This window comes from Amblyomma mixtum, chromosome 3, assembly GCF_055824585.1.
Source record: "Amblyomma mixtum isolate Tamu chromosome 3, ASM5582458v1, whole genome shotgun sequence".
Lineage (NCBI taxonomy): Eukaryota > Metazoa > Arthropoda > Arachnida > Ixodida > Ixodidae > Amblyomma > Amblyomma mixtum.
Window position 1 is genome coordinate 55,189,003 of NC_143014.1, and position 27,004 is coordinate 55,216,006.

The 27,004-nt window shown below is 55.4% G+C and overlaps 2 protein-coding genes across 4 annotated transcripts in view; one reads left to right on the forward strand and one right to left on the reverse strand.

Moving 5' to 3' along the window:
• Window positions 1–27,004, reverse strand: part of Rab3GAP1 (RAB3 GTPase activating protein subunit 1) — a 254,447-nt gene that overhangs the window by 161,553 nt on the left and 65,890 nt on the right. The gene's annotated exons all lie outside the window — the stretch shown is intronic.
• The window catches only part of haf (leucine-rich repeat and fibronectin type-III domain-containing protein hattifattener), a 35,355-nt gene continuing 20,783 nt past the window's right edge, over window positions 12,433–27,004 (forward strand). Inside the window, exon 1 of the mRNA XM_089579225.1 lies at window positions 12,433–12,561. The gene's annotated coding sequence lies outside the window, so the exon portion shown is untranslated. The remainder of the gene's footprint in view (window positions 12,562–27,004) is intronic.

Sequence of the window (27,004 nt, forward strand, 5' to 3'; positions counted from 1 at the left end):
TTGTTTTTTGTTTTTTTTTTTATTTCTTCCAGAGGACTCAAAGGCTATTTCTGAACTGTCCTCCATGTGGCAGACACCGCAACTTCAGCTTTTCACCCTGCAACTTGTTACCACATCAGCCACCACCCAGATAAGGACTGCGAAACGTTCCACCATGGACGTCTCTCCCAGTATCGCCCCGACAATCAAACAGCCAAACCGCATAGAGAATGCGTCGAGTGAGCGGGGCAGCTCCTTCCCACGTGACCAGACGGCGACCGGTTCAAACCCATCACAGGCAGCAATGCAAACGCAATCATGCAAAGATCGAACTCGTAAAGCATTGTTTCCATTCATGCACGTCATCCGTTAAAGCCAGAGGTAGGGCGCAGGAGGGGGGGGGGGGGGGGGGGGGGGCTGCAGTGCGGTAGCCGAAGGCCTTGGCGCGAGGCTCATTACGCCCGGTAGTCGAGTCGTGTCCGCAAAGCCGCAGCGAGAGGCGAGATCGCAATTAGGATAATCAGGGGCGCACGCGCCGACCAAACCAGTAGCGGCCCCAGCCCCAATCCCGCGCCGCGGAGTGTAGCGGCCCCGCGCTATCGGAGCCGGCGATCACGCCCCGCCAGCGGACTGGAGGGCGCCCGGGGCCCGGCGGCCGACGGGGAGGCGCGCCCGCTGCAGCGCAGCCACTCGGGAGCGGCCGCCGCCGGCGCAACAAGCTCAGGAGACGCACGAAACATTGGTCACTCCTTCAAAAGGCACAAGAACCGAATGGCGGCTGCGAAGCAAAGAAGCCGGCAGCTGACCTTGCCTGCTCATCCGACGCAACCCGCACACAATACGACCCAAGGGAGAAGGAGCGGGGGTAACAGAGCTCAATGCGATCGACCCCATAAAGAAGCAGCAGTTTCCCCCTTTTACCCTCGCGGGAAAGAGACACAACTCCCATTAACGGCGCAGCCGCAGTACGACGACCTTGCTACGACATTAGCAAATACGAGTATACCTTCTAGAACGCGCGACCAGAATTTCTGCCCCGAAATGACACAGCTTCCATAATGCCTTCGTGGCGACTGTCTCTCGCCGCGTCCGTTCAGGGCATCCAAATTAAGCGGGTACAGCCACGTGATCCAATCAGAGAAGCGGGCGTATACCTCAGCGGCGCGTCCATCTGCCACCTCGGCACAGCAGCTGGTGCAGGAGACGTTTGTAGTGGACAACGCCCGAGAAGACTCCGGCACCGACCGCCACGAAAACTGGCACTAAAACGCAAACTCGGCGTTGTCGCATAGCTCGGCGGGGTTAACTTGGTCATTCAAGCGTCGAGCGGCGAGCGCTTGCGCACGCGAACTCAGCGGTAGTGCCGATAAACCTCACAAAATGCTCGAGCTGACCGTTCTAGTCAAGTGCAGCTACTCTCCAAAAATCATGCACCATAGGCCCATCAGAAATGCAACCATGAAGCGAACATCAGAAAATTCGCGGCAAATTTTAGGGAGAAACTCGTCAAGAGCTCCGCACAAAGCTGATGACGAAAGCCGCAGAAAGTATGCTTTGTGTGATGTGACTGAGCAACAGGAATTCTACAGAAGATTCATAATTTTTTCGCCGCCTTCGGTAAGGGTGGCTTGCGAGGTGAAATTGAAACAACGGCGTTTCCCCAACGCCGCGATGCAGAGAGGAGTAGTCAACGCAGAATGTACAAACAAGTACTGGGAAGCACGGAGAGAGGTGGGCGTGCGCCAAGGAGCATTCCTCAAAAGGCACTTGGTGATAGCCAAACCTCCTAACTGAGTCCTCGCACTGTTTCCCCGAGCGTTCCAAAATATGGTTCCAAGTTTCTCCCCGTATCCTAAACCATGCCCGAGGCACCTGACACGGGGCCAGCTACGCTGCACGCTCAGCGGAAAGCAACAGAAAAACCCAGCGAACGCGCAGCCGATCTGACGCTGGCCTTGCGCGCATTCCGCCAGCAGCGAACAATTTCGTCCGCTCCCGCCCCGAAGCGGGTCGGCGGCCCGAGGCGATCGGGAGCAGAGAGAGCAGCCCGGTTATGTAAACAGGCTCCGAGCCAGCCGACAGCCCCGTCCACATGCAAGTCATCGCACCGTCCAGCGGAGCGCGCAGTCCACACAGCCAGAGCAGTGCGCGCGAAGAATGGCGACGTGCATTATATTTAGACGAGCGGCGGCGCAGTCCGTCACGTTCGCCTGGCTGTGCCACCTAGCACGACGTCGGCAGCGGCGCGACAGCCCAGAATGAAGAAGCCTCTCGTCGGTGGCTGTGTCGGCGCGCGGGCGGTGATGAAACGCGGCGCCGTTAGTAGCAGTTGCAGCCTTTGCGCGCGGGCTTCTGCTCAGTGCCGACAGCTGCGTTCCATACCAGTCTGCGTGAATCGAATGATGATGATGATGATGGTTGTGGTGGTTTGATTTAATGGAGCAAGGGCAGCCTGTCCAAAGAGCACTATGGCTCGCGTGCTTTTGTCTGCAAGTTTATTTCAGACATGTACAGTCTTTGCCAAAAGTAACCAGGCTACACGGTTTGATTCTCAGTCGTATATTGAAGCTATTATGCCAGCCAAATCTCTGTATGGTAAGGAGAACCCCGGTCCTCACCTTCAAAGAAGTTTTTGATCTTTAGGGAAGCCGTGAGGGCTCTACTATACGAATGGGAAGCAAACCATGCAACCTGGTTACTTTTGGCAAAAACTGTACGTCGGTACATCACATGGCAGATAAAGAGGGGGGAAAAAGCTGCAGTATATAGCGGCTTAACACTGCGCCTTTGCCCTGAACAACAACGGTGGCAGGGATAACGAAGAGCTATGTAGCTTCAAACAAACCACTTCTACAATTCACAATTTAGACAAAACATTTGATATGTATAAATAGCTTATCTGTAACAGAAATGAGTACAATTAAAATAATATTTTCTAAAACTGAAATATAACCCAACACAAAAAGCACTCTAAAATATTGCTAAAACAAGGCTAGCAAGAATACAGGTGTATATAATGAACCTAAAAGAAGATGTTAAATGCACTGAAAAACACAGTCACAAAAATAAAGTTTTTATTTGTTCGTACGAGAGCAAACCACCGGAAGCATTGGGTAGGCCGAATCGGTGAAGCAAGGTAGGCAAAGTATGATTTAGTGTTTGAAATCCGTAGTTAGTGGGAAGACGTAGCACATACCAGAGCTCACGATGACGAGTTTGGTGGCAGTGTGTATTTTTACTGAAGTCAACGTTTTCGTCTAGGAACAGCACTCGACGTTCGGACAACGACTTGCACAGTTGCAGGAGGCGGAAATCATAAAACGAGGTAAGTTTGATAATCCGATATTTTTAGTATAAAGGACCAGCAGACGGTAAAGTAGGCACATTTGCTACCGTTTTCAACGCACTTTTTGTAGCACTAAGAGTTCGTGACTATTAGTAGCTGTGAGGCTACACCAGATTAAGTTTCAGTACCTTATACTGAATTCGAATAACGCGAAATAGAAAAGAAGCTTGGTTCTCCCGGGTAGCATATATAGCAGTTTTCTAAGCATTCCGACTGTATGAGAGAGATGCTTCTGTCTAGATGCTAATATGAGCATCCCATAACATGAATTGATTAAAGACCTAGGGATTTTACTGCATTAGTTGAATTTCATTAACCCCCAATCTCATAGCATTATTGAGATTTTAAATCGCGTTTTCGGCTTCAAAAAATATTGCTTTTGTTTTACTTCCGTTAACTGAAAAAGTATTTTCGATAAGACACAGGTGTAGTTTTGCTAATACTTCATTAATTTCCATTTCCCACTAAGCCATACATGCATACATTACGTACTCAACGTCTTTATCTACATGTATTAGAATACTCAATAGCAGTGGATGCAGCAATTCCCTGGTTTGGTTTGGTGTATGGGGATTTAACGTCCCAAAGAAACTCAGGCTATGAGGGACGCCGCAGTGAAGGGCTCCAGAAATTTCGGCCACCTGGGGTTCTTTAACGTGCACTGACATCGCACAGTACACGGGCCTCTAGAATTTTCGCCTCCATCGAAATTCAACAGACGCCAAGCACCATAACCGCTGAGCCACCGCTGCGGCTTTCAAGTATAAGAGAGAGGTCAAAACTCGGCTACTGACCAAGAATCTTATTGCCATCACTGCATCAAGCACCATCGACGCTAACGACGTCCTGCTCTAAACAAGCTCTTGTGCTTGTTGAAAATGACCGATGCAGTAATCAATGCATATTTTCGCAGCGTACAAACGAAGGCAGGTATAGGTGGTGATATATACGTAGGGTCTTACGTTTCCGGGTTTCATTTTTTCTGGAAATCGGGGTGTAAAAATCGGCCGATATTTTTCGACCTTAAATTCGGGTACAAACGTATAGTTAATATACAGGGCAATTTTTTTTACTACACTTTACAGATTTTAATTTTAAAAACTGGGACAGATACGTCGGTGCGGTTTCTTGAGCTGGATTGCACAGCAAGGCGGACATTATGTACTCCATATAGATCAATAATTAAATGATTAATTAACTAATGAACTTTTATTTTTGATTTTAGAGGGCAAGGTTATATTGCGATATTGATGGTCGTCATCATCGGAGGTGAGGTGCGTTTCTAAATTATCACAATTGGCAATGTGTTTGGAAATACCGAACGTCAAGAATACGCGCTTGAAAGCACGCCGAGTTCGCTTTCCCGCATTGCATATTTATAAAATGGCGTATCTCGCGTTTCTTGCGCATCAAATACAAGCGCAGTTGGTTTACTTGATGATGTTGAAGAAGTTCAGTTGATTTTGGCAACGATACCACGCGCAGCGACACCATTTTAGAATTAGGTAATGCGGGAAAGCCCAACTCACCAAGCTTTCCAGTGCCGACTTTTGACGTCAGTTATTTCGAAACACATTGCCTATTACGAAAATTTAAAAAGAGGGCCGCCGCTGCGGTGGCTCAGTGGTTACATAGGTCGGCACACTCACTCATGAGTGCACTCATATCGCCTCACTCACACTCACACTCACGTCTGTGAGTGTGAGTGAGTGGATGTGAGTGAGGGTGGTCACGAGTGTGAGTGCGAGTGAGCGGTTGTGAGTTTGAGTAGACCCGAGTGTGAGTGCGAGTGAGTGGATATGAGTGCCGGTAGTCATGAGTGTGAGTGCAAGTGAGTGGATGTCAGCATGGTGGCCATGAGTGTGAGTGTGAGTGAGTGGATGTGAGTGTAAGTTGAGATGTGTGTGAGTGCGAGTGAGTGGATGTGAGCGTGAGTAGGTGAGGGGTGAGTGGACATGCTTGATGAGTAGATGTGAGTGGACATGGATGGCAATGAGTGGTTGTGAGTGGCAATGAGTGGTTGTGAGTGGTGGGTGGACGCGACAGCGAAGTCTGTCGCGTATGTTTCGCGACGACGATACCCGCTTAGCTATTTTCATGTTGTTGACAGCTGAGGGAAGCAAATATTGACTACTGAGGGCGCTCGAGGCAGCATAAGGCATCATGCTCGTGTCTTTGGACAGCCGAAGCAGAGGATTCCGCTGGCACAGGAACGGCAATATTTCGTTGCATTTGTAGTTCACCATTGGCACGGGCGCAGACCCTTCGCGGATGCAATGTGCCGCTACAAGTTTTGTGAGATCCTTTATCGAATTTCGCATTGCCAGTCCTGAAAATATAGACAGGAGTATCTTGCCACGCTCCCCGCACGGCTCGATCTCATACACACAAGAGTTACGATGCTTACTGCTGAAACAACGACTGTCCGCTTCTTGGCAATAACTGCCGTAAGATGGGATCTCGAGGGCTGCAGTGGACTCTTAGGTTTTTTTGTGTGCCCAGGTGTGCGCATTGCAGAGCTCTGTTCTGGCTGTAATTTGTTGATTGGGCCGGGCCCACGCGAAAACCTGACGTACTTGGCGCCTAAGCTTTGTCATTGGGGGAGTGAAATCGAAAGAAGCTTGTGAAATGCGATTTTGTTCATTTTTCGTGTTTTCAGTGAAGTAAGGCGCGCGCTATAAAATGGCTCACAAGTTACCTGCATACGCATTCTTCCGCGAACGACGTTGAAGAATAATCCGGTGAAATATAAGCGCCCCCATCGCCACGCGGTTGCGCACGTGGTCTCCGCACGCGCTAGCCTCAAAAACATCGCACTGGTTTGTAAAACCTCTTTCAAACAGGGATTATGTGCAATGCAGAAAACGTTCTGCAATGCAGACATGTCCACAGATCGGTCACACTTAGTAGCTTAGGAGGTTTCGTAAATGGACTGATAATGGCAACAGGGAGCATTATTTGCGACATCCCGATTATGTCTCACCGCGTCTTGATCATGCCTTTAAAATTAAAGAGATCAGGTGTAAAACGAACTTCTTTAAGATGTCCTTCTTCCCCCAAACGATTCGAGAATGGAATAAACTCCCCCATGATATTGCTACCATTACCTCCACTGATGTTTTTTTTTCCTCACTGCGAAATATGCATTGTAATTGAGCCATTGTTTCTTCAATGATTGTGAAAGTGTTACCTGTCTGCTTGTTTGATTGTAAATTCAGTTGCTTGCCTATCTTCTTTTTATCTGCATTTCCTGCTTTTTCGACTGTGTTTGAGTCGTCTTCCCCCCCACTGTAATGCCTCACGGCGCTGTGGGTACTGTAATAAATAAATAAATAAAAATAAATAAACTACCCCTAGCATCGTTATTACGCGGGGAAATCCTCTACTTGGGGCTCATTCCAGCCATTTTCCTTTGCGTGAGGAAATCACTCGATCGTTTGAAAAACAGGCTGCATTTTCCATGCCGCGAAAATATTCATAGTTGCCATTTGACTCCAATGTGTTCATGCAGAGTCACGGAACGTCATTGTCACGCAAGTCCAAATATTGGTAATTAGACACCATCCAATACTATTGCCAAGACAAATTCATTATTTTTACCTAGACACCGTCATAGGCGCGCGCACAAGGGAGGGAGGTGCCCCCCCCCCCCCTCCCCCCTCAATCGTCTAAGCCCCCTAATCGGCAAGTCTGCCTCATACAATTACTTGTCGGACCTGTTCCGTCACAGTTTACAGTGCAGTGATATGTCCAATCAGGTTTTCTAGTGGCCGAAGACCCATGATGTTGCGTTCAAGAACTGTTTACTGTCCGGGTCATTTTGAGGCAAGCTTTTCAGGTTCTTTTTTGCTGTGAAAGAGACAAAAAACAAATCTGTCACATTTTCTGGGGTTTAGAGAGAATGGAAATCACTCTGGAAGCGGGATGTTACATTGATACTTCAGCGACGCAGTGACATGCCTTCCTCTGCCGGCACTCATGTTGTGAACAAGGGAGCCGAAAGCCTCAGTGTGCTTGCAAACGTTTCAACAAGAGGACTGTCTTAGTCAGGATGAAGACAAGACCTCTTGTGGAAACTCTGGCAAGCACCCTGAGCCTTTCCCCTCCCTTCGTTCACATTTTGAGTGTGAAGGAACCAGCGGCTTATCCTCTCTATACCATATATTCCTCTGCCGATGTTACAGATTAAAATAAAAACTACTGCTGAATTGTATCTTGTATATTTTGAAATTACATCGCATGGAAAATATGTTCTATAATCATTCCTCACCTTTGCGCTCCGTTCTGGCCGTAAGGGCCTAGGAGAGAAGGTTGGGGGTGGGGGGCACTACGCTGAAACATGGCTCATTTTCATGGAGAACCCTGCGCACGCCTATGGACACCGTTCAAAAACTTCTCTAAGGATCTTAGCTGATGCTGAACAGGCACTCATCGTGTCAGAAGCAAGCCCGGAAGCGCACGTGCGTACCATTCAGTGCATGGAAAATGCGTGATCAGTGACCACTTTCATCGAGCAGTGAAGCTGTGAAAATTGGCCAAATAGCCCGACAAAGCCTGGGCCGCTCAGCACCCCATCTTTGCGACACAGGCTATGCTAGGGGAGCCATGAGGGCAGTCGGCTGCGGCAGTAAATCTCTCAACCCCTCCGTTGTTAGCAAACAAGGAAAGAGTGAGTGAACGTGAATGAGAGTCAGCGGACATTAGTGTGAGTGGTTGTGAGTGTGAGTGAGTGGTTGGGACTGCGAGTAGTCATGAGTGTGAGTGAGTGGTTGTGAGTGCGAGTGGTCATGAGTGTGAGTGAGTAGCTGTGAGTGTGAGTGGACATGAGTGCGAGTGTGAGTGAGTGGTTGGGAGTGTGAGTGGACATAAGTGCGAGTGTAAGTGAGTGGTTGTGAGTGTGAGTGGACTTGAGTGCAAGTGTGAGTGAGTAGTTGTGGGTGCGAGTGGTCATGAGTGTGAGTGTGAGTGAGTGGTTGTGAGTGCGAGTAGTCATGAGTGTGAATGCGAGTGAGTGGTTGTGAGTGCGAGCGGTCATGAGTGGGAATGTGAGTGAGTGGTTGCGAGTGTGAGTGGACAAGAGTGTGAGTGTGAATGAGTGGATGTGAGTGCGAGTGGCTGTGAGTGTGATTGAGCCACCTCTACTGGTGCCGAGGTATGAGTGGTTATGGTGCTCGGCTGCTGACCCGAAAGACGCAGGTTCGATCCCGGCCACAGCGGTCGAATTTCGATGGAGGCGAAATTCTAGAGGCCCGTGTATACTGTGCGATGTCAGTGCACGTTAAAGAACCCCAGGTGGTCGAAATTTCCGGAGCCCTCCACTACGGCGTCCCTCATAGCCTGAGTCGCTTTGGGAAGCTAAACCCCATAAACAAACCAACCAACCTAAAAAGAGGGCTCACCTTCGATGCTGACGCCCGTCAACTATGCAATACAACCTTGCCCCGTAAAATAAAAAATAAAAAAGTTTGTTATGAAATACACAATGCCCGTCTTGCTGTTCAATCTAGCTGAACAGACCGCCTCGACGTATCTTAGTTTTTCAAATACAAATCTGCAAAGGTGGGGAAAAAAATCACCCTGCATATTAACAACAGTTTCTCAGTCAGCTGCTCCATTATTTGGATGAAAACAGAGCAAATAAAAAAAAAAGAGCAGAGCACGGATAATGTCTGGTATGCGTAAAGTTACCAAATCGGGTTACCGTGCGCGCTTGAAAAAACAAGTGCGAAAAATGACCCTACGGCTACCTCAACTTTCCCGCACTGCGCAACGCACACGCTCCGGCGAAAATTAGCACACAGCAATTTTCGCCCGGTTTCCGCGAACTTCAGCGTCATAATTGTTGGCAACATTCGACTGCAAAGCGACTCAGCACAAAAGCTCGGCGCGACTGCACTTACCCGAACGACACAAGACAGAAGAGAAAGGGAGAAAAAAAACACAAACATTACGCGGCAATAAAGAGTAGGCGGTGGCAAAGGATACGAGTACTTGCTCGCCGAAAGTAAAGGGTGTACAAAGCGTTTCCTGGAGAGTAGTCTTTCTTTTCAAATAAGCTCGTAAGCACAACTCGCGCCGGCGCATACGCCGCGATTAACGATGACGCAACCCGCCTGCCGTTTAAGTGCTACGCGATCGACGCGAAACGAGCGTCGTTAGGAGGAGCAAAGCAGTAGTAATGATCGCGCCTCGCGCAACCCGCCGTCCACAATATTCGGCGGCGACGCTCGTCGCCACGCTCCAGCTCCATGCACTGCCGCGCAGCCTTCAATCCTGACACGCGCAGTGCAAAAGCGCGCGCCCCGCCACTGCGGAGTGAGGCGCGTTTCCTCTTCCGCCAGCACCGCGAGCGAGAGAAAGCTGGAGCGAGGCCGGCAACAGAAGGGGCTCCAAGGAGAGGGGGGGCTTTTTGGCGCAGTTTTCTCCGTTCTCGTTCGTCGCGCTCGCTATCGGTCGTGCACATCGCTTCGTGGTTGGCGGCCAATAAAAGCCGCCGCCGGTACAGACACGTGAAACGGAGCGAGACAAAGGCGCTCGACAAGGCGACCTCGTTCCGCGGAAAAAATCCGAGCCGCAGTGGCGGCTACGCCAGCCGGAGGGATTTCGGGGCATAATTACTGGCGGGGAAGCCAATCGCAGCCTACGCGACGTTACGCGCACCCGCTGATGCGCGCACGTGGGAACGCAAAACTGCACTCGACCCACAGTGCTCCCATTCGCGAAGAGCAGGACGGCCTCCAAGCTATCCTCCCACACGGAAAGCAGAGATAGACGCCGTACGTACAACATACGCTCCTCCGTGCGCCGCGTCACCTCCGCCCGCTCACTGCGTTATCCGAGAGCAGTAAACAAAGATCTCGGCATTCAGCCTTGCCGCCAGCAGCATCTCATGGTCGCGTTACTGCAAAAATGCGGCCAAGTTCTTTAGGAAACGCGGCGGTTTAGATGGGGAGCCTCCACTGCGAGCACTGTTGCGCGCCACTCAAGAGGGAGACACAAGCAAAACGCAGATGAGACTGCACGGCGTTTATTCCTCCACGCCCTGGGGCCATCAAGACTGCCGGAAATGAGGAAAGAGCAAATTCGCTTCGCTTTGTAACCACCAGTCTGTTCGCATGGCACGGCGCGCACAAGTTGGAACTGCGTGGCCTTCACTGCAAGGCACGGAGTGATTCTCCGGAACGCTTTATGCCGTGCGTTATGTGCTAGCCAATCTAAACGACTGCGCTACTGGGCTGGCACAGGCAAACCAACCGGCGCCGCAGTGCTTCCAGAAGAGCTCGAAAGAAGGCGCACCGCGACGGTGACAGCACACGGCCGCCGCACGGGGCAAATAAGCCATGCCCATTCTTTTCGCCACTGGGCGCAGCGGCGGCTCAATGGAGCCTGCCTCCTCGTCCGGCTATTTTTGCCTCGGCTCTCATAATGGCGCGTCGTTTCGCATTTTCATAATCGAAACGCGAGAAGACCTCGCCTTTCAACCAGCATCTTGCGCACGCGTCCTTAAGTAGAAAAAGAAGAAAAATTACAGCGATAGTAAAAATTAAAAAAAAAAAGAAAAGCAACGAGATCCACGGCCAACAAAGTGGCCGCAGCAGCACCAGTGGTTTTCGTCGTTTTCTTTTTTCTTTTCCTATTCCGCTGAGGACGTTTTCTCCGAAGCCTGGAGAACTGACCCCCGTGTCGGGCGCCGTCAAAGTGGCCTTTGTCCGCGGAGGTTCCCGCGCTCCGGGAAAGGAGTTCTCGGACGGGGCCGAGCAACAAAGGCTGCCCACCTGCGCGCATTCCTGCAGGCAGCGGCGGCGGTGCCGCGGGAGCTCGGAAGGAAGACACACCCCGCGCGCGCACTCCTTCCCGCGGGCAGGACGAGAAGAGGGAGGGGGGGGAGGGGGGGGGAGAAGTGCATTTGCGCCGAAATGGCTGCTTTACTTTCCCTTTTTAACGAGCCCGGCTCAGTCGGTTCGGATGGACCAAAGCAGCCGTCATTGTATCAAGCGATGTTTCCGTCGGGTAATTCGAAGGCGCGCGAGGAACCAAGCGGGCGCGCCGCTTTTGCTGCCGGCATCTCCTCGCGCTGCCACCGGCGCCCGGGGCAGAAACACGGCAGCCGCCTGAGCGCTGCTATTTCTTCGCATTTTTTTTTTCACTTCCTTTCATTGCGAAAAAGAAGATGGACGCCGGTACAGCATTCGCGAAAAAAATAAAGAAAATAAATATAGACAAGTAAGCTGGACAGGTTCTGTTGAACACGAACTCGCAAAACGCTGCCCTTCCCAGCAGCACGGGTCCTTACTTGATGCCTTCAGAGCATCTATGGTTTACGCAACGGTATTTCACACCACACGACTCAACACGCGAACTAAGGAAGACGCAGACGACGATTAGTTACAGCGAGATTTTGCCAGATAAGGCTTACCTCATTAAAGAAGGCTATGAAAGAGGATTGCGTAAGAAAAATTACTAAACCGGCCACAGAACAACAGAATAGTGGAAGAGGAATGACTGAGCACTGTCAATATCATTAAGTCAAACATGTACAAAATTATAACACAGTTCGTCGACAAACGCATCAAGCAAGGCACAGTCTTCTCTTTCAGACCATTTTTCTTTTTTTGCCACCATTCGGTGCAACTTCTCTATCCGCGCAATGCTGCCAGTTTAATGTGGTACACTCATACTGCCACTCCTATAATCCAAATTTAAAGGTTTCAAGGTGGCGCAGGTGGGCGATGCTGACAGTGGTGCTTTTGAAGCCAACGCTCGCGACGACTGCTACTACAAGAGGTAGGGCTTGAGAGCGAATCTTCGCACCGTCCCGCACACACCTGCGCACGTACTCCCCCTGCCACCACTGACACGAAGGTAAAACAAGGCGAACGCAGCCGGACCGATTGATCCTTACGGTAGCCTTTGCCCATTGTCTCCTCTCGACACTAGAGGGCTGCTGTTGGACGCAGCCAAGAAAACAGCAGAGGGGCCTACAGGGCGGCAAACACGGCATGGCCCCCATGTCAACACGGGCCGAGAAGGAGACCACCACACCTTGCGGGCCCAATGGCGGGGCCGCCCTCGCCCGCGCGGCGAGGAGGCCGCCTTCTTGCCCGCGCAGAAGGGCGCGCAGGCCGCGCCAGAGAACCAGTCGGCCAGAAGGAGGCCCCCGCCGAACAGCCGCCGCGCCGCTCTTGCCCAAAGGATTAAACACCTCGCCGGCCCCTGCGCTGCCCTCGTACCACCCGGTGAGTGCGCCGTGTTCGCGGCTCCCAGGGCCCCTGCGGGCCACGGCTTCGGCCGCCGTTCCCAGCACGCCGGGGCGCACGTGGAGGCCCGGCTGCTGGAAACGCGCGCCTGGAGACCGACTCGGTGGTCGCTACTGCTGCGTTTCTCCGCCCGCGCGGTAACCACGACATTACGCTACCGTTGACTGACAGTGGCGACCACAAATCGCACCATCAGTCAACGATGGCCTAATCGCACCCTGCACCAGTGACGAGCACTTTCTGATACCCCGCATGACAATGAACTGATACCCCGGCTGTCATTCACTACCCTGCTTCTCAGCAGCGCTTGCATCGCGTCGGCCATTTCAGCCACCGCAATGCTGTGTGTTCCCGCAGCGGAGACAGACAGGTGCTGCGCACAGGGCGGGAAACCTTTGTGTCGCGATCGTCCACAGAAAGACAAATACGACTCCATGCTCGCAGCAGAAACGCTCAATGCGAAGTGCTACCATGCAGAAGCCACGCACGGTGCAGGGACCCCAGGCGCCTACATCAGCGCCGAAGTCATTCCTGTTGGGGGCGGCTCGTCAGAAAACGCAACCCGTGCTACCATGCACAAATGCTGCCACCCTACACTGCGAGCGAGTGTGGAGTCACCGGAATGTGATGGATGACTTGCGCGGTTTCCGCAGACATCTTCGTTACGCGATGGACGCCAGGCGATGATTTACTCGTGCCCAGTCTTCCGTAACCGACATGTGAGCGGTATGGACGACCTGCCTAGTGGGGAGCGAGCCGCCGCAGGGCGGGGGCTATCGGCAGCCGCATCTCACGTCCGCGATTTGAACGCCCGCCGTTCCGCGCGAAATGGTGCGTGGCACACTTCGGCAGAGCCGCCGCCTTATTTACGCCGCCCTATCCGCCCCCGGATCGCGGAAAGGAATCACACGTGAAAGAACGCACCCCGCATTTCGACGTTTATCGCCGTATAACATCGCCGCGGCCGGACCACGAGGACACGGCAGCTGATTAGTGCATACTTCGCGAAGGGATAGCAAGCAACGCAACGTTAAGGAACGCGGCGACTGCGCGTGAAAGCTTTTGTTCCTTTGGTCGCAAGAAGGTCAGCACGAAGCACTGGTGGCGCGAAGAGCTACTACCCCTTAGACTTCGCCCGCGCTGACGACTTATCAGGGAATGGAAACGAAGCCCTGGCAGTCGCTGCGCGCCTGGAACAATAGGAGAGCGCGTGAAACCAAACGAAAGTCGCATTTCAGACGCCGTTCTTACTGTCGCAGAGATTGAGCAGACAAGGGAAGGGAAAAGAGGGCTCGTTATGATATATGCATGAAAGAAGCCAACGGTTACCGAAGCCTAGGAGTATAGGGGATGTTGTTTATACATAATTTGTGGTGTTGATTACTTCGAAATTAAGTGTTATTATTTTATGGCTCAAACATAATTGATAAGAAAGCAAAAGAACTAACCATATGCCGATGACTGTCATATGCCGGTGGGAAAGCCATAAAATAATAACGCTATAACCATATGCCGGTGGGAAAGCCATAAAATAATAACGCTTAATTTCCAAGTAACCCGCACCATAAATGAAAAAAAAAAACATCCTCTACGCCCCTTGCTTTCGGTGATTGTCGGCTTCCGTCACGTCCGTTGCAGAGATTTTTACTGCTGGCGCATAAATAAACTTTTGCACTATTTACGCAGTTTTGAAAACCAGAAGTCCTGCACTACCCAGCCCGCATTTCATACACACAGCGCTGCACGGACGCAGACAGGAAGGGAAGGGTGCCTTTTACGCTGTTTCAAGAAGCATGGACCACCAACTAGCCCGCACGTCTGCCCTCGTATTTCATATCCTTCGATTTATAAGGAAAAGCGCAGACCATACAGTGCGTGTGTGCTCTGCACGAGTGAATGCACTGCCGCAGCTTCAAGCGCCAGACGGCGACACACACACACACACACGGTAGACGGGCGCTGCAGGGCGGCGAGCGCGCTAACGCTGGGCGTACCCCCGATAACACTCCAACGTGTAACGAGGACAGCCCGCCTCATTATCGGTGCTCACCAATGCGTCGCAGTCGAGTCGACGCGCGTGAAGGGCACAGGGAGGCCGCCCACAGTGCGCACACACGCAGGCCGAGGCACTCCGTGGCCGAGGCTCAGCTTCGGACGTGTTCCAAAGAGAAAAGGGTCACCCGCAGCGCGATGTCCAGGCTGTGATTCACACAGGCCGCAAACATTGCAGGGGCAGTGATGCGCCATGCAAGCACTGCACGATAATGGATTCGTGAGACGGTACGACGCTCGCGAGGGTCCTTCTACCGCGTTTATTTAATGCGTTGTGCGCTTTAAAGTGGGCTTCACCGCGGCACTACAGGCATGCAGAGGAAACGTAAGCGCGTGCGGAAACAAATGTCCGAAACCACCCGCTGCCGAGGGACGGGACGAAGGATGCGTCTGTGACTCACACCACTGAAGTTCAACAATGAGATAACAAATTACGAGACCGCAAACGATTTGTATTTCGCCACTGACAGCGCGATGCGTACGCGTCGCAGCGGATAAAGTTAACCTTTGTTCATTGTTGGGGGAACAACAAAAATGTGGGCTACAATACGTCGCATATGCCTAACAGCAGCGGCACACTGACAACATATGTTAGAAAGGGCAAGGAAACGGAAAAAAATAAAAGTGCCCAGTCCGCGCAGCCGGTTGGCACAGCGGGCTCCACACTGACAACAGTGAGTCGCGTTCCCTGGGTTTTCACTTCGCAGCAGAGCGTACAAAGCAGGCGGGAGATTTAAGACGTGACCGAACATCACTGCCCTCCAGCACTGTGTACACGACGTCGGCGCACTCCGCCACGCAGCGGCAAAAGGCTGCCGCACGGCTCGGCTAATGCGCTTCCATTGTATGCCCCGCCTGCGCACGTGCGTTAGCAGCGCGCACAATGCCGCAGCATGGCTCCTCAGAATGTCCACTTCACGCCCGCCCGAAGGAACAAGTCCGCTCTGATTCGAAACGACAGTGAGCACGTAGCCTGGACGACGACACGGGCGCCGTTGCATAACTGCCGCTGCTGCTCGACCTGTGCGCCGAGCCCGCTTTTGCGCCGTGACGCAACGGCCGCGCTATATAAAAACTGAGGCGGCCGATATCGGGCGGGGACGTGCCTCGCGGTACCGCAAGAACAAAAGGCCGCCATACATGGGAGCCGGAGTGCATCGTTCCGCAGTGCACCGCGCGCGTGCTGCTTCCACGCGGTGGCGCAGCGGCACTCTAATCCGTGGGAGGCAAACCAGCCGGAAAAAAAGAACCGCTCGAGCATTCCAGGGTTAGGCCGGGTAGCACAGGCTCGCCTACGCGCGCGCGCTCCTCCAAGGACGCGCTGATGGGGAGGGCGACATCGAACGTCAGCCAGCGCGGGGATTGGCGAGCGCGGCTCCATTCTCATTCCGCACGGCCGCCGATGAGTCCCCGAGGCCTGCGCCGCCGCTGCTCGGGGCTTCGCAAGGTCGCCTCCACGGCAGCCATGCATAACCGGAACACAGCCTGTAAGGATGAGACGCTTACGACGACGGCATCTCCTGGCGAGAAGGTTTGTGGCGTCGAATCGATTCGAGCAGCATCCAACTCCGACGCGGCAATCGCAGCGGAGGCTGCTGAGCCTAGCCGGCGAACGCGGCTGCCCCGAAAGCTGTATCGGACGCAACGAAAGTGCGACCACTTTGCCCGCACGACAGAGACGGCGAGGAGGAGCATCAAGATGCCAGGAACTCGGAAGGCCCCGTTGCGGAAGCGGCCCTCTCCTTGCAGGTAGCGGGGCACCCGTAACGGGGCGCGAATAGCGCGCCTCGAGGCATCGCGTTAAGAACCGCTACGCGGCGTAGGCCCGACCCAGAGGCGAGGGTGATGCCGTAACGGGCCGCTTCCCGGTGCGATAAGACCGATCGTGCCGGTGCCGCCCGCGTGCCACAGCGCGGCCAGATCGAAAGTACGTCCCCGTATGCTGTCGATAGCGTATCGGCCGGTGAACCGCCTGAGCCAAAGCTGGGACCCCGGGGAACCAGTTTGCAGCCGACTGACGAGAAGAGCGCCTGTCCACGGTAGAGCACGCGGAAGTGGCCGGGGCGCGCAGAGAGAAGCCCGCCTTTTCTTTCGCTTCCAGCCGTGCCCTTTCACGCGTCAAAGAAAGGAAAACAATCCCAGAGGCTGAGCTTGGGCGAGGCGCCATTTGTGCGGTTCGACAGGCGTCAGCGGCGGCACCCAGGTCACGCGCTTGCAAATTTTGGCCAGAACGCGGCGCTTTCCAAAAAGGCCGACGTCCAAAGCGTTCCACTTACCGAACAGCAGACTGAAATTAGCTCTTGGAAGAATGAAAAGTCGAGACAAAACGCAGGAGGCGTGAGCGAGAAAGGGGCGTGTCAGCCTTCGGGGCCCAGGAAGTGGACGACAAGCAATGCGGGACACGAAAGGCGACACTGTGAGGACGAAACCTCTTCCAAAGTATGTCGCAGGGAGTCAATTAGCGCTACCAAAAACAGGCCTGCTTAAGCTGCGGGAGACAAAGACGGGTTGGTTCGCAACTAACGAGAGCGAAACAAAAGCCTCTGCAGTTTACTCTCGCGTCTGGCGCAGAACGTGTCAGAAAATTCGGTGGTCCAGAAGAGAAATACGAGGGAACAAAGAAGTCGCGACGGCTGATCGAACGGAGTCACCGACGTGCGGCCTCGCCCGAGCGTAACAACGGAGGACGAAAAGGGGGGGGGGGGGGGGGGGGGGGTCACCGCACACCCTGTGGTCCGAGGGCCAGACCACCGGGAAGCTAGCGAGAGGCGCAAACGCCCGTTCGGCGAACGGCTGCCGAAGGCAGCGCAGCGTAGCCTCCCACTTTGTTCCCCCGCCGTCCAAGTGGTCAGCGCGGCCAGGGAGTGGGGGCTGGCTCCTTTCACCGCAGCAGCGCCGGGGCAATGCTCGCGGGACCTCCGTTCGGGCCGCTGACAAAGCAGGCAGGACTACACGGCACGACAGGCTGCTCCAGAGTAAACTGAACCGGCACTGCATGGCTACATCCAGATAACCAACACTCTTGGTGCTTGGAGAGAAGCTGGTAAAAAGCGCTGCTGGCGGAAAACGGCGCTCACGAAGGTCAGAATATACTCAACACACCAGCCCACTCTTGCCTGTATGTCTGTCTATACGCTCAACAGAAAACAGGGCCAATCAGTCACAAGGCTCGGTCATCAGCAGCGGTAACCGTGAGCTCAATGAAAAGTTACGAAGGACAATAAAGGTAAAACAAAAATAATAATAAAATGACACCATTGGGCACTGGTAAACTGCAACCGCTGACGAAAAGAAAACGACAGTTCATTGCCAGCATCGCAGCGCAACTCGTCGCAAGGACATTGGACAGGCCGACACAACAAACGGTACACGAAGACCAGGCGTGCCGAGCTGCGCAGTCAAATGGGCGCGCATCCGGGACAACCTCTCGAGAGGCAGGTCTGTTTATGTGGGGATAGGACGCTTCCTAGTTCAGCGCTGACGTGCCCCGCGAGAGAGACGTTTCGCACGGTCAACCGGTAAAAGTTGCAGGCAGGCAGCGCTGTCACAGAAAGTGCCTCCGACCACGACGCGCATGCCGCGGCCCTCGAAAACTGCACGACGCGGAAACGCCCCGGCGGGCCAGCAGCTTCCGGACGGCATGAGCGCCCCGTCACATCTCGCATACACATCCGAGCCTCCCGCTGGCCCGGACGTCGTGCGCGTCCATTCAGCGGCCGCATCGCACTAATCTCCATGCGCGGTGTGCCTAAGCCGGGCTCGGAATGGCACGAGCTGCCTTTCCGCACGCCCCCTGCCAATGTAATCGTTCGGTCCCTCCGCGGCCTCCCCGTAAACACAACCTGGCAGGAGCAGCTCGCGCCCAGTCACGACGGGCTGCGCTCGGCGCGACAACCGTTTGCCGGGAAGCGGTCGCAGGGTCAACGACACTGGCCAACAACGCCTGTGCACCGGCCCAAACGCCGCCGATGCACTTGAGAGGGGCCGACTATCGATCACGCCATTCGCCCCCGCACTCTCTTCCTAGACTGATCAAGGCGCCTCGGCGCGGCCGGAAGTTGGAATCGGGAGAAACGGAGAGGTTTGGCCGACCCAACCCTTCTCCTCGCATAGCACGGCCCCGTGCACTACCGACACGGCCCCCGTCAACCGCAACGGGCCGAGATAAGGGTTAATGCAGCCTCGCGAGGAAGATAAAAGGCGACCTAACCCATTCCGCGAGGAACCCGAGACATCCTTCGCGAAGTACACCGCGCACGTAGTGCATGCGGCCAACGCGGTACCTTAGACGGGGAAGAGAGAGAGAGAAAAAAAATCCAGTTCAACTTGATGCCAACTTGAACTGCTGCCCCGCAACTTCCAGAAAAACTACATTTGCGGCCATCTGTTTCCTTTCTTTTTATTTACTTTGGAGCTTCTTTTCCAAGTTCAGTGTAATGACCGGTGAGAAATTTCGCCCCAAGAAGAAGCAAAACTTACTGGGGAAGTGTCCAACAAATCTGGCTTCAAATGCGATACCGAAAAAGCAGCCCAGCGACGTGGCACGTGAAACTGCTGTGAAGAAGTTCCGAACGTTCTTTGTAATTTTTAGCACAATTTTCTCTCCGAGCTCAGCAGGCTCAAGAACCAAGACCATTTTGACCTCGTCTCCACACGCGCATGCGTTAGCTGGACTTATTTCCGCACGAAAATGCGGGCTACGGCAAGAAAGGGTGTGGCACATAAAATCGATCTTCGGAGAATGCAAACAAGACACGCAGCACTCGACAGCGCGCAGCCTCGTCAAACGCCAGGAGATTGCGTGCTACCGCAATCAAGCTGCCGAATCTGCGGCAACGTAGGAAGCCAGTCCTTGGCTGGGGTTCCCACAAACGCCGCGGCAAATGGCACCAAAATGTGAACTAGACAAAACACCCCAACCGCTGTTATCGGGCGCCGGTGCATTGCGGCGGCCGCGAACGAAACGCGTCCCTCCAGGAGACACTTGGACGCCTTCCAGCGCAGCCACGTTAGAAAAAGGTCACGCCGCGAGGTCAAACCGTGGTCGGCAGTGCAGACGTCGCGGGGGACGGCGCGCTCCGTGTCTCGCCCGTTGCGCCCTGGCCTCGCAATGCGACGGCGAGACACGAGCGCGTCTTCCAACGCGGGCCCACGCGGCCGGAAGCACTCCCACCCGTCCCCGAATAAATCATGTCGCCCAGGATATGTGGAACGCGGCGGAGCGGACCCCACCCCGGAGCATCCGCTTTCCCCGCGGCGGAGGATGCGGCGGAGGATGCGGCGAAGGGTCACGCGCGAGCACCGTTAGGCGGGCCCCCACCCCTTCGGGAAAAGTGCGCCGCCGATGGCCTTCGCCGATAGCCGCCGGCGCATCCTCGCGACCGGCCATCGTGCGGCGCGCACCCCGGAGAAAGGCCGAAACCAGTTCCGCTTTCCGCGAAAAAAAGGGGGCCGCGCACCGGGACAATTAACGTTTTCGTCGGGGCCCGCTAGCGCCCCGCGGGCAGGCACGCACGCCCCGAGCGCGTGCGTCCAGGTGGGGGCAGGAAATCGAAGCCTCCGGGGGAGAGAGTCCGGTCGCGCGAGTCGGCACAGAATGAGGCGGGCGACATTCCGACGGAGGGCCGGCCGGGACGCAGGTTGTTGACACGGGCGTCGTGATCGCGACCTCGGCCATCGATAGTCGCGGCGCCGAGAAAGCAGCCGTCCGGGCCCGTTAGCAAATAGAGAAGAAGACCCCGGAAGCAGCGACGAACTGGCCACGCGAGCGGAGCGTAACTGGCCCCCGGTGACATATGACTTTGTAACCGCGGCGCTTACACGCGGCGCGGCCGACGAACGGGACAAGCGCACGACGCGACGGAAGGCGCCAGAGTCTGGCAGCGCACGGTGCGTTGACGCCGCGTGACGGCGACGTCTTAAGCAACACCGCCTGATGATACACGCGAAAAAAGAACGAAGAGAGCGGCACCGAACGAAACGAGGAAAGCGAGGCGGGTAACGGCTCGCGGAAAAGGAAAGGCATTAAGCAAACAAGCAGCTGCGCGACACTGGCGAATGAAGGTCGCGCTTCTCCAGGCTTACATACAGCTCATGGTTGGGCTAGAAGCCGCACACACACAAATGCTATAAACATTGCACGCGGAGCTACATCGAAGGGAATATAGCCAGGAAAAGCCACAACTCAGCCGAAGGTGAAACGCTGCCTCCTTTCTGCGGCACAAAGACCCCTTCTTCAAGACGTAAACCTCGACACGTAGTCCACCCCACAACAGCGCGCGCTATTTTCCGGTAAATGAAAGAGCGCGGCAACGAGCTGCAGCGCAAGCCTTCGCGTCCGCGGGAAGAAAAGAAGTGGTTCGCGCCCTTATTCGCCAAGGACGTCGCAAGACGCCATTCGGCTCCCGTCGATACCCCGGGGTGTGGCTGGGGCGCCGATTCCGCCGTCAGATAAGGCGCGCGGAACAAGTGTCCCCCGGGGCCGCCAAGCGTCCTCGCATTTTTCTGCGAGGAAAAGCGCACCAGCCGGCGCGCGCTGCTCCTCCGCAGTTTTCCCCCGTAAATCGAAAAAGTGCGTCCAACAAGTGCTTGAAACTCGGGTGGCGGTATACACCGACGGCTGGCTAGTGCGCCGGAAGCGATCGAAGTGAACTGCTTTCGTGGTCTTTAGCAAAAGACCACGAGAACGTGTTGTGTTGGGTTTAGTGGCGCATAAGCATCTAAGGGTATCACGCGCCAAAAGACCACCAAAACGTCGGTAGACCCGAAGCATCATCACTTAGCGCACCGACGAATGATTCGCATGCGTTTCACAACGCCTGAAGCGTGCCGTCCAAATTACATCCACAGCAAATCCAAAGGCCTAGGCCAGAAAATAAAACAACGTTGGCATCCACAAGCCGCAGTGCCCGCCAGCTGGCGACCACTCTGGAAAGCAGCGAATCGCAGCCGTTCGCAGAGCCTCGAAGTGACGGGCGGCCTTCCATCCGCGATCACGAAAGCAGAGAGCGGCAGCAGCCGACCGGCGAGCGCAAATTATGCTCCGCGATGTGAAAACAAAGGGGCCGCTGTGCAGCATCCGCTGCGCCGCCGGTGGCCCCCAAGAGGCCAGTACCGGCAAGGTTGCGTGCCAGCCGGCGCGACGTCAGCGGTGCACACAAAGCGACCGCCGCGGTAGGCATTACCCGCCGCCACTTCTTTGCGCCTCCCCTTTCGATCCTGGAGGCTGCAGGTTAACAAAGCAGCACGCCGCGGGCGTCGCTTGTCCGTTTCAGCCGACGCGACGCTGCGGATCCGCGGAGCTCTACACTGATGTCTGGGATTGTTCCAAAACGTCAGTGCCCAAGAGGTTTCCCGGAAAATGCAGCGCCCCAGACGAAAGAAACTGTCTCAAGAGTTAACCAGAAAGTAAGCGGGCGCCCGCACACGTACCCACTTGACCAACTTCAGTGCCAAGAAACCGTACATCCTAAAGGGGGCAGTTCTCAAGTGCTGCCGTTATATCAGAAAAGCGTATACAGTCATAAAGCCTGAACATTTTTTTTTTCGACATTGTTTCCCACTTGCAAATGTCCCAAGAATCTCCGCAGCTGCCCAGCCAACACAATTTCGCCTCCCAATGCTCGCGACGCGTGGGAAGAGCCTAGCCGCGCTGGGCGCCGCGCAATTCTCCTCCGGCGAGCGAGCCGCTGCGCAAACATATCTCGCCACCGCGCGCTCGGCCGGGCTCGCGTCCGCCGCTGCGCGTCCCATCAATCACTCTCGCGTGTCCCGCGCGCACGGGCGTTCGTTCTCGGCGCACGCAGAGGCAAAATCCGCCTCCCCCCACCTAAAGAAACACTGCCCGCGCGAGCACGCGATAACAGCGCGCCGGGGAAGAAAGAAGCAATAACTTCAAGGACGCCCACGGGAAACTTTCCGCGGCGAAAAACCTACACTGCTCCTACGTTCAAAGAACTCCCTTGTTCGCGCAACACCCCCTCCCACACCCAGCCCGACAACCAATCGTGGAACTGTCCCGCACCGCGTCATCCCCCTCCTCCCCCACCATCTATTCTCCTCCGGACGCAAAGACAAAATTCCAGACATGTGCCTAACCCTTGCACAGCCTTGCCGTAGCCGGCAGCGAAAACTCCGCATTCTTCCGTAGCGCACGTGTGCAGACAATGCAGCATTTCGGCTGCACACGGTGAGAGATAACTGCACCATCCAAAGCTCTCACCAGGGCGCAGTGGAAATAGTGTCACTATATAATCGGTTTGCCTAGCTTGCGACAGAAATGGAGGTCAAAGGGAGGGCTCCGCGTTATTCCAGTCCATCCAAATCCGGCCGCTGTGGAGGGATAACTAGACCAAAATTAAACCACGGAAAGCAGCGCAATGCTACATGTGAGCGCGCGGTGTTTGGCTGACCTTTAATCTAGCACAAATGTTCGCATCAATTTCAACAGGCGAAAACAAGCAAGCGCGCACGGGGTCCCAAGATCGCTAAGACGCGTTGGGTCTAGTTTCGAGTCCGAGGATCGAGGAAAAAGCGGGTCGCTGCAGTTGAATGGACGCCGCCAAATCAATACAACGGCCCCGCCATCCTCGCAAGACACATCAGCGCAGCGGCGGCACGCGAAGCTCGCGGCCCAACGGAATCCTTCAGGCGCCGGGGAAGGACACAAAGTGGGTTACCGACGAAACACGCGAGGCGGTGACGCCCGGCACACGCTCTCCCAGTCGCGCCGTCCCCAGAAGCGGGAACGTGCACCACGAAACTACAGCGCTCTGCACTACGCGCACCTTCAGCGTCTAACCAAAGAGAGGCGCGCGCAGAGAATTATGCAAAAGCCTTGGCTCTCTCTGCAGCAGTCGCTCGCGCTCAGTTACACATTCACGCAGCGCCGCGGGCCGCACCAGATAGGCGGCGCGTTCTTCCCCGCGGGCTTATCGTCGCTCTCTGGATTCGCGCGCGCCGAGTTCGCAAAGCTCGCGCTGAAGGAAAGCAGCTCGCCAGCGCCGCACGCAAAACGTCAGCAGCGGAAGGCGCACGAGAGAGCGCGCGTTCCCCGCAAATGGAGATGAAGGCGATCGGAATCGCTGCTTCGGAAGTCGTGCAACGTCGACCAATCTCGCGCCGGAGAGATTTTGCCCTGGTTAGTACTAACGCAAACGTGAGCGCAATACCAATCGAGCGGCCCGCTTAAATTCCGCAAACGCTCAGATAGCGTTACGTTTTTTTTTTTTTTTTGCCTTTATTCTTCTTTTCTTACGATCCAAACTGGCGGGAACGAGATACGACGCGAAGGAAGAGCTCTGGGTTCTCAAACGCGCACCGCATGCACGACAGTCGAAGACCGTTCAGGAAAAAAAAAAAAATCCCTCGCGTCGCAAAAGAACGCATCGCTAACAAAACGGTCGCTCTGGCACTGTGCGGTTTGCAAGGCAGAAAGGGACCGGGTATACAGAGCCCCAGCACACGTGGTTCAGTCTACCCTGCCGGGAACTCCGAGGAGGAAGCAATTAACGCACGACTGCTGTGGCTGCGTCCCCGCGCCAGAACACGCGAGACCGGAGGAACAAGTCATTGCGCATGAGGCGCAGCTCATGCAGTCAAGGCCCCTCTTTTCCCGCCTGTTCTCAAAGGTGGTGCAATAGAAAACGACTGCGCGCAGCACAGTGACATTTACGAACTGCTACCTCAATTAGAACTTACTTCGTTCATCAACAGACGCAACCGAACGCGGCTTATATGCACGAACTCGATGGAAGTAAGTTGAAAAGTTGAGAGCTATAAAAGTAAGGGAACACGGACTAAGAAGCGAACATTTGGGGCGCGCAGTGACGAACACACATGCAGAGAGTGCGAATGCGTCATTCGCGAACACCGCCCACGATTACCGCCGGAGACAAAAGCAAGTGGACCGAGGGCAGGGAGGGACACTGTTGACAAATCACTAGCTCGTACAAGATGCCTGAGGAATCCGGAGAAGCCACGCACGTGTGGGCAATCGGGCGTTGGCCGGCTGGCAACGTGCAGCTTTGTTCCGCGCGGCAGCGGGAGTAAGAAATAGCAACCGACATTCGCGCACGCACGCGGGAAGAAATAAAGAATAAACGCGCTACCACAGCCGCGAGCGGCCTGGGAGCCCAAAGTGACGTGAGAACCGGCCGTACTGCGACAGCAACCTTGCCCGCCAGTCGACGGGCGCCCTGCCCGCGTACCCCTCGTGCGTCGACGACGGCGGCCCAGCATTCCTGATTAAGTAGAACGTTGCGGGTGAGCGCCGCCGAAGGGGCTGCTAGTCAGCCGCCCGCGGCAGAGGCAGCCTCGTTTCCCAGGCGCGCGCGGCAAATCCGTCGCCCAGCGGAGCCCGTTGCCGTCGACACACGCCACCGGCCCATGGCCCCGCCGAAAAAGCATACACAACTTCACCGAACACGTCTGCGGTCAAGCGCGTTTGCAAGGCCTCATAGTTTAGCGTTTCAAAAAAATACGAGAGAATCAAGGCAGTAGTGCACACTAAAGCGCGACACAATTTCGACTCAATTCCTTCTCGTGAGCTGTTGATTGCGCACCTGTTCCTTTTGGGGCGAAAAAGCAGGCGGCGAAGTGCTGTCAGTCCAGGCGCCTCTTGCCGACGCCCCGCCGAACGTGATAAGGGACGCGACGAACACTAGCAGGCCGTCGAATAAAACGGCGCCAAACGCGGACAGAGGTGCGCCCGAACATCGGGCGTCACACTAGCCCCGAGGCGAGCTGCCGCCCACCCCCGCCTTCTCTCCCTCATAAGCACGAGCTGACGATGAGCGGGAACGCAAGAAAACCGCGTAAGTCGAATCGACAGATGAAAAGGCCACCGTATAGGCCAATGGAGACACGAAGTGAATGAAAGCGCGCACTCCTAAGGAGCCTTTGCAGAGCTGACACCCGAGGTACGTCTCTTGCGGGAACTCAGAACAAATGTCACGGGAGCCAAGCCCACCTTTCGGACCGCGCGTCTATAGGCGTAATACTGCCGCGAGGCGTCATTACGTGAGCTGTAGCAAGCATTGCGCAAGTGTCCGAGTTCTCGCACCCGCAGTACCGCGCGCCCTGAATGGACGACGGCGCGAGGGTGCACCGACACCACGGGGCCCCGCTGTTTTAGCAAATGAGTCAAATGACCTCCAATCATGCTCGGTGCGCAACCACGAGCGGCCCTGCGGTAAGAGGAAATGTGCCCGCCGGGCTTATAAAGGTTTGCTTTGATTGCCCTTTGCGTCACACGACGTCGCAGCAACGGCGGCAGCAGCGTATGCGCAAGCAGTCGCACAGAGACCATTGTTTCGCGTATTCCGGAGCAGGCGGACGACGACAGCGCGGCCGTGCACGGGAGGACTACCTGAATGTGACGAGGCGACCGAAAGAAAACATCCGAGCGGCCGACAACAAAGGCCGACCCGCCTTGAAAAGCCAGCGCCGCGTGCGATTACTACGGCCTCGTTGAAATGGGCCTCATTGAAGCCGGCGCGGCGCCAGCTGCCCTTACGAGAATGAGCCAAGGGCGGCGAGGATGGTGCCGCGTACGGCAACCACCTTGGACCGACAAACCTGATATGCACGGGTAGGCCTGCAAATGCCCCTGCCGGTTGCAACAGTGGCGGCGACACCCAGCGAAAAGTGCGAACACGCGCTAGGCTGCGGATCTCGGCAGCGACCAGCTAACGAGGGCCAGTGTGCACAAGACTCTGCAGAAGGACACCGACAGTGGGACTGCTCGATAACTCCCAGTGGCTAAAAGTAGTAGATCCACAACCGGCCCCTCTGACCGGACAGAGCAGCGTTTCGGCAGGGGTGCTGCTCCTGCTCTCACAATGGGCGGAGCTCAGAAGGGCCACCAGCGAACGTCCACGGCGGCCGTTCCGCTCGCGGCGCTATCGACCGCAATCGCGCCAGGGCAGCTGTGTTATTGGCACCAATCGAGCCTCGCCGCGCAATCAGCGCTCCCCCCGGGCGAAGAAAGCGAACGGCGTCGTCCGCCGGGGGCTGAGAACGCGTCGGCGTCTTCCGGTGCAGAGGACAAGGCGAGGGACTTCCGCGTTGCGGGGGCCCAGCGAGCGGTGTCAGGGGAGCCGCGAACGGGCTTTTCGCACGCTGACAACGCGGAGCGACAGGCACGATACCGCTTCCCCCTTCCAGGGGCCCCACCGGCGGATCTCGCTCACTCCGGGCCACTGACTGGTCGCGCATATGCTTGCGCAACTCCATTCTGGCGAAGCTGGCCCACGACACGACGCCGCCCTGTTCGCCGAAACGGTTGTGCCTTCGGAGCCAGCAGCCGCTTCTGCCCACGGTATGCGCACTCCGAAGCCGCGGACCCATCACAGCGAGCACACCTCTATTC